General features: G+C 36.2%; 1 pseudogene; it reads left to right on the top strand.

Moving 5' to 3' along the window:
• Positions 1 to 6,001: 6,001 nt before the first annotated feature.
• On the top strand, positions 6,002 to 6,100 carry LOC132275726 (small nucleolar RNA R71; annotated as a pseudogene).
• Positions 6,101 to 6,789: the final 689 nt, after the last annotated feature.

Raw genomic sequence — 6,789 nt, 5'->3', positions numbered from 1 at the left:
TCATTTTGTGTTATTTTCATTTTCAGGCACTTATCCTGAAAATAAGCTAACTCAGCCAAATAAGAGCAAAAATGAAGCAATTCTGGGATGAATCAAAGAAATGAGCTAAGTGGAAGCAAAATGAAGAGAAAGGTAGAATTCAACATCTTCGATCGATCTCAAATTAAGGTTCGATCGATCCAACATGACCGATCTCAGCACTTCAAGATGGATCAGAGCCATAATGACATTTTGAGAGATCACAAAAGTTCGATCGATCCAACAAGATTCTTCGATTGATCGAACTACCTTGTCCTTATCTAAATGATTGATCTTATCTAGTTGTACCACCCTACCAACCACTTTTGTCCTTTTCCCAAAAATATCTTCAAAATATCTCAGATTTATTTTTATCCAAATAGCGCCGCCATTGAGGATCGATCCAACTTCAGTTCGACAGATCTCAGCCATGTTCGATCGATCCAAGTCCAAGGTTCGATCGATCGAACTTCCTCTAGTGCGAAAAAGTTAAATTTCCAGCTCATTGAAAGCTGTCCTTATCCAACCATTGGGGAATATTTTGTGCACTACCCCAGCTCATTTTGTGTGTCACTTGACCTACCTATATATAGAATATGATACACTTTTTGAGGAGGGGATGCTAGGAGACACTTAGATTGATTTATCATAATAGAGGTTATTCTTAGGGAGGAAGAAAGGAGGAGAAGGCTAGAGACACAAGCTTGGGAGCTCTTCGTCAACCAAGGAGTAGATTACTTCCATGAAGTTTGCCCTTGAAGGTTGGAGAAGCACTACCATGAGTGGCTAGACATCCTCTTGGGGCTAGAGTTAGCACCAACCATGCTTTCTACATCTTGATTTTGTGTATTATTAAGGGATTTGTATTGTGGTACTTGTTTTGACATATTTATATACATAGATCTTACTTATTCAATGATTTGTATGGTTTAATGCTTCCAATTGATCATTTCATTCTATCCATATGTCTATGTATACTAGAATGGATATTTATGTGTTTGCCTCTATTTCTTGTGTTGTTGATGCATGTCTATGTGTATTAATGCTATAGATCTAGAAATTGTCAAGACATAGTGCTTAATGGAATGTTCTTGTGGTTTATTTGATGGTTCATGCTTATTTCTTGATGGATTGTGACTCTCCCTTAGTTTAATTAACTTAATTTCATGTCATTAGCTTAGTTGTAGTGTAGTGGTAGCAAGATGTTAAATGGGAGGACAATCCATGCTTGTTGTTTGATGTTCCATACTTTTGAATGCAAGTAGCATATGTCTCTAACCTTGTGGTGTATTTGGCTTGTGAGCTTAATGAAAGGATTAATGACTTGCTAGATATATTGTGTTTTTCATATGCTATTTAGACAATATATACTTAATTGTTAGATATATTGTGCTTTTCACATGTTGCTTAGACAATATATACTTAATTGGTCATCCTTACTAGTTAAATCAACCAAACACACACACACATCAATATTATAACACACATTTCCCTCATTAGTCACTTGTTAAGGGTGTTGAAAAATATTATTTGGTGGTAACCTCTAAATCTCAAGATCTCTCTCTCTTACTTACTCTTTTTTGCATTCAATTATTTTGTTTAATTTGCTCTCTAGTTTAATCAACCAACCAACTATTTGTTTAATCACTCGACCTACTAACCCTAATAGGGATTCCACAACCAAATTCGACTCCAATCCCTTGGGACGATCCCTACTCACCCTAACTATATTTTTAGTGAAGGTAGTAGTGGCTTTTATAAATGTAAAACTTGGCTCTCGCCTTATTGCACACTCTCTAAGCTTATGGTGTAGCGACGACGAATCACACACCACCAAGTTTTTGTGATGAGCGCTGAAAAGTACGCTTTTAAACCCCTTAAGCTTGAGCGTTCTAGGACCTTTATCTATCTTATTTTTTCGTTTTAGTACTTACTTGTATTTTTATCTATTCCAGGTCAATAATGTTAAAATGGGCTAAAAATGGTTTCTTAAGGCCTTTTTAGAGTCAAACTAAGTCTTAGTGAGGATTCAGAGCAAAAGGAAGCTGATTTGGAGCAAAAGGAGGCTAATACTGAAAAACTGCCAAGTTGGATCGATCTAACTTTTTCTGAGATCGATCGAAGTTGGATTAATCGAAAATAAAAGTTAGATCGATCGAATTTTTCTCTGATCGATCGAAGAAAAAGTCTGATTGATCGAACTTTTGCTGGCAGCGAGCTGTCTTATTCCTGTGCGCGACCAAAACTCCCACCTACCACATAGTACGGGATTAGATATTTTTCAAGCTATATTCCTAACTTAGTGACTAAGAAAATGACCTTCTATATAAAGGGAAGTGACCCATTTTGTAAAGAAGCTTTTTATCATTTTATTTTTACATTGTAATTTTAATTTCTCTCTCTAGAAAAGTTAGAGATTAGGGTTACAAGAAAATAAGGAAGTGGAAGCTCATCTCAAGAACCCATCTCTAGATCCACTCACTCTCTCTCTCTAGAGCTTCAAAAAAGAAGAAGAAGAAGAAGAAGATGGAGCCATGTTTGGAGCTTACCCTTGAGGGTTCCATGACCACATCTACTTCCTCCATGATTGGCTAGATCTACACTTAGGGCTTGGATGAGCCCTAAGTCTTATGTAATCTAAACACTTGTATTTCTATTTTTGGGGATTTATATATATTGTTGTGATTAGTGTTCTAGCCTTGTGAATTTAATGAATCTTGGTATTTTTTATGATTTTTATGGTTTAATTCTTCCTATTAATTCTCTAGTTTATTTACATGTCTATGTGTGATTAAATTAGGAATTATGTCTCACATGATTCATATGGTTTAATTCTTCCTTGTGATTCTCTATTTTAATTACATGTTGTCTTATGTGTGATTATTTGGGGAATTGATCTCTACACTAGATTCTCTATGTTGGTTGCATGTCTATGTGTGATTAATTAAGGATTTAGTGATGGCTAAACATGGGTTTTTGTGATGATCTCTCTTCAATGTATTTTTAGAATTTTTGAAATTTTTGAAAAATTAAAAAAGTAAAATTAAAATTGAAAAATAGAAAATATTTTTGGATTTTTGTAAAATAAGAGTAAAAATAAAATAAAATAAAATCTTTTTGGATTTTTGAAATAATTAAAGTAAAATCCTTTTTTTTTTTTTTTTTTGAATAAAATAAAATCTTTTTGGGATTTTTGAAACAGAAAATAAAAATAAAAATATTTTTAGATTTTTAAAATTTAAAAGTCAAACAAAGTCAAAGATGGTGAGATGAAGAACTGAGATCGATCTGAACAAAATCTTCGATAGATCAGACAGAGAGCAAAAATATGCAGGTTTTTGGTTCAAAAATTTGGTTAAGTGTTGGAACTCAAGATCGATCAAACTTTGAAGTTGGATCGATCTAAGGTCTTCCGATTGATCTGAAAATAAGTTTGAATGATGGGACAGAGAGGTGATTTGGATGCAGGTGGATGTAGGTCGAAAATTTTTCTAAGTGTTGGATGCAGGTGGAAGTTCGATCGATCGAACTCTCATTTGAGATCAATCGAACTTATGCAAAATGATCAATCACAACATAAAAGTTCATACAATCCTAATCACAGTTCCTAGCAATGTATATGAACCAAAAACAAGTATCTAGACTTCGCAAGAAATGAAATTTAAGATAGAAATGAGGGAGGAATAGGGTTTTGACACCCTACGAAATGTCATGCTAGTCTTTAACGTCTCTAGCAAGACATTGGGCTCTTTTAGCCCAGATCAAAGATCTTGTAATGCATCCCCTGCTTGTTGGGGTGATAGATACTTTGAACTCCACACAACAAATGGTTCTTTGAAGAACTTGTTGGATTAACTCAAAAGAAACTTTTGATCCCTTGTCAATGCAGTCATAATCTTTGGGCTTCCATGCCCTTTCAAGACAAGAATTTGAAACAAGACTTTGAGAATGCAAGGTTGAAGATGATCCCTTTGAAGTTTTGGTCTCACAAAAAAGCTCACTTCCTTGACATTGAAGATCATAGAATTTATCTACAAAATTAACCTCTCCTTCATATTTGTCAAATGGGTTGGGTGTGGGATTGAAGATATTCAACTTCACCTTCATGTGGCCAAATGAGATCTTCATTATCCCCATCCTACAATTGATGTTGGCATTAGCGGTTACCAAAAAAGGACGGCCAAGGATAACGGGAATTTGGCTTTTAGGATTGGGGACCGGTTCCGTGTCAAAGACAACGAAATCAACGGGGAAGAAAAATTTGTCAATCTTTATCAAAACATCCTCAATTATACCCCTAGGCTTCTAAATGGATCAGTTGGCAAGTTGAAAAACTACCGACGTCGGTTTCAATTCACCAAGGCCCAATTTGACATAAACCGAGTATGGAAGAAGGTTAACACTTGCTCCTAAGTCAAGAAGCGCCCGATTAATGATATGATCACCAATAATGCATGAAGTAGTAGGTGAACCGGGGTCCTTAAACTTTGGTAAAGTGTTATGTTGCAAAATTAAGCTCACTTGCTCGGTTAAAACCACTTTTCTTGGTGCTTGGCTCTTGTTCTTCCGCTTTTGGGTGCACAAGTCTTTCAAGAATTTGGCATAAGCCAGAATTTGCTTGATTGCATCCAAAAGTGGAAGATTGACTTTCACTTGCCTAAACATTTCTATGATTTCATTGGTTTTTGCCTTTTACTTGTCTTTTCAAATGGATCCTTTTAAGGCATCCGGAAATTGAGCTTTTGGCTCAAACACTTTTTCAACATTTTCTTTTGAAAACTCTTCAACATAAGAATTTTTCAAATCACTTTGTTTCAAATCATTTTTTAACAAAACCTTTTCAAATTCATTTTTCGGCAAATCTTTCTTCAAATAATTTTCAAAATCATTCTTCAAATCATATTTTGAAGCTTTCTCATTCACAAGATCATGTATATGCAATGAAGGAGGAATGGGATATGAAATGAGACGGGTGACAACTTGAGGTTGCACCAGTTCACTCTCTTCATTGATCTTTTTAACTTGATTGTCCACAATCCTACCACTCCGCAAGGTAGTCACCGCATTAACATGCTCAAGGGTATGCCCTTCCGATGAGGAATGGGTTTCCACAACACATTGTTGCTTAGGTAGGGCATTCATAGGCATATTTCCCTTCTCTCTTGCATTAAGAGTGCTTGCTATTTGCCCTACTTGGGTTTTTAGCTTCGCAATAGATTGAGAATGGGACTGAAGCAATTGTGTGTTTGCCTCAAGAGTATCCAAAGCATTCAAAACTTTTTCTTCAAATGTGGGACTTCTAGCATTTCCTTGGGAATAAGATTGGTTGGGAAAATGAGAGTTCGCAAATTAATTCCCTTATGATTGATAAGGTCTATAACCTTGGGATCCTTGGTTTTGAAGTGGAGGTGGAATGTACTTCCCTTGAAAACCGCCTTGGGAAGGGTTTGAACCCTCTCATTGGTTTTTCCAAGAGAAATTCGGATGATTTCTCCAACTTGGATTATAATGAGTACCATAAGGACTGTTCCCTTGGTTCACAAAAGCTGCATTGACTTATTCACTAGGTTCATTATGCACTTGTCCGTGAGGACAACGAGAAGTAGAATGAAGAACACTAGAACAAGTCATACATGTTTCATTTGATGTATGATGAGAATGGTTAGGGAAGGAAAATACTTGGTTCGCTGAGTTTTGGTGAATTAAAAATTGATCAAACCTTTGAGATAAAGACTTCATTTCGGCGGCTATTTCATTTGAATGGTCAACTTGATGTAAGCCAACACTCTTCCTACCTTGTGAATTTCTACCATTCTTGGATGATAATGTTTTATGCAGAGAATTTTCACTTGTGCTCTCATAAAGATGCCACACGTCATCCTCATGCCTATCAATGTATAAGCCACCCATGGAAGCATCAACCATGCCCTTGTAATTGTCCAATAAGCTCTCAAAGAAATATTAAACTAATTGCCATTTGGGCATGTCATGATGTGGACACTTCCTAAGCAATTCATTAAAGCATTCCCATGCCTCATGAAACGTTTCTCCATCCCCATGTGAAAATTCCCAAATTGATGTTCTCATGGCATTGGTCTTAGAAACTGGATAGTACTTCTTCAAGAACTCTTGTTGCATTTCTGCCCAAGAAGTGATTGAAAAAGGCCTAAGCTTGTTAAACCAATACTTTGCCTTGTCTTTGAAGGTGAAGGGAAAAAGTTTGAGTCTTAAGACCTATTCCGACATGTCCGTATATTTTACGGTGGAACATACTTCTAAAAACTCATCCAAATGCTTATAAGGTTCTTCACTTGGAAGTCCATGATAGTTAGGAAGTATTTGAGTGGTTTGTGGCTTAATTTCATAGTGATGTGCTCTAAATGGTGGCAATTGAATGCATGTGGGTGCATTGTATTCATTAGGCACGTAGTAATCTCTTAAAGCAAGTGGAGGATTAGCAATTTGAGGTGCAACATGGGCACCTTAATTTTGATTTACTTGAATGATGGGAGGTTGTGGAGCATACATTGGCCTTGGCATTCGAAATGGAACTTAGCCTTGTAGTTGTTGTGGTTGGTGAATGAATGGCCTAGGCATGTCTAATGGTGCTTGAATGTTCTCATGATGCACATTTGGATGGAGGATACCTTGTTGGTCTATGTGACCAAGGTCTTCTACATGCTCTTCATTATGGTTTTCCATTGATGTAATGGATTGGGTAGAACTAGAACTTCCACTTCCCCTAGGATTTCTTACTACGGATTCAAGATG

Source organism: Cornus florida, unplaced genomic scaffold, assembly GCF_030987335.1.
Source record: "Cornus florida cultivar Cherokee Brave unplaced genomic scaffold, ASM3098733v1 CherokeeBrave_3.0.0_Hap2_Chr09, whole genome shotgun sequence".
In the NCBI taxonomy this organism is placed as follows: Eukaryota; Viridiplantae; Streptophyta; class Magnoliopsida; order Cornales; family Cornaceae; genus Cornus; species Cornus florida.
The sequence above is the reverse complement of the archived record's forward strand: the minus strand, read 5'-3'. Positions and strand labels throughout refer to the sequence as shown.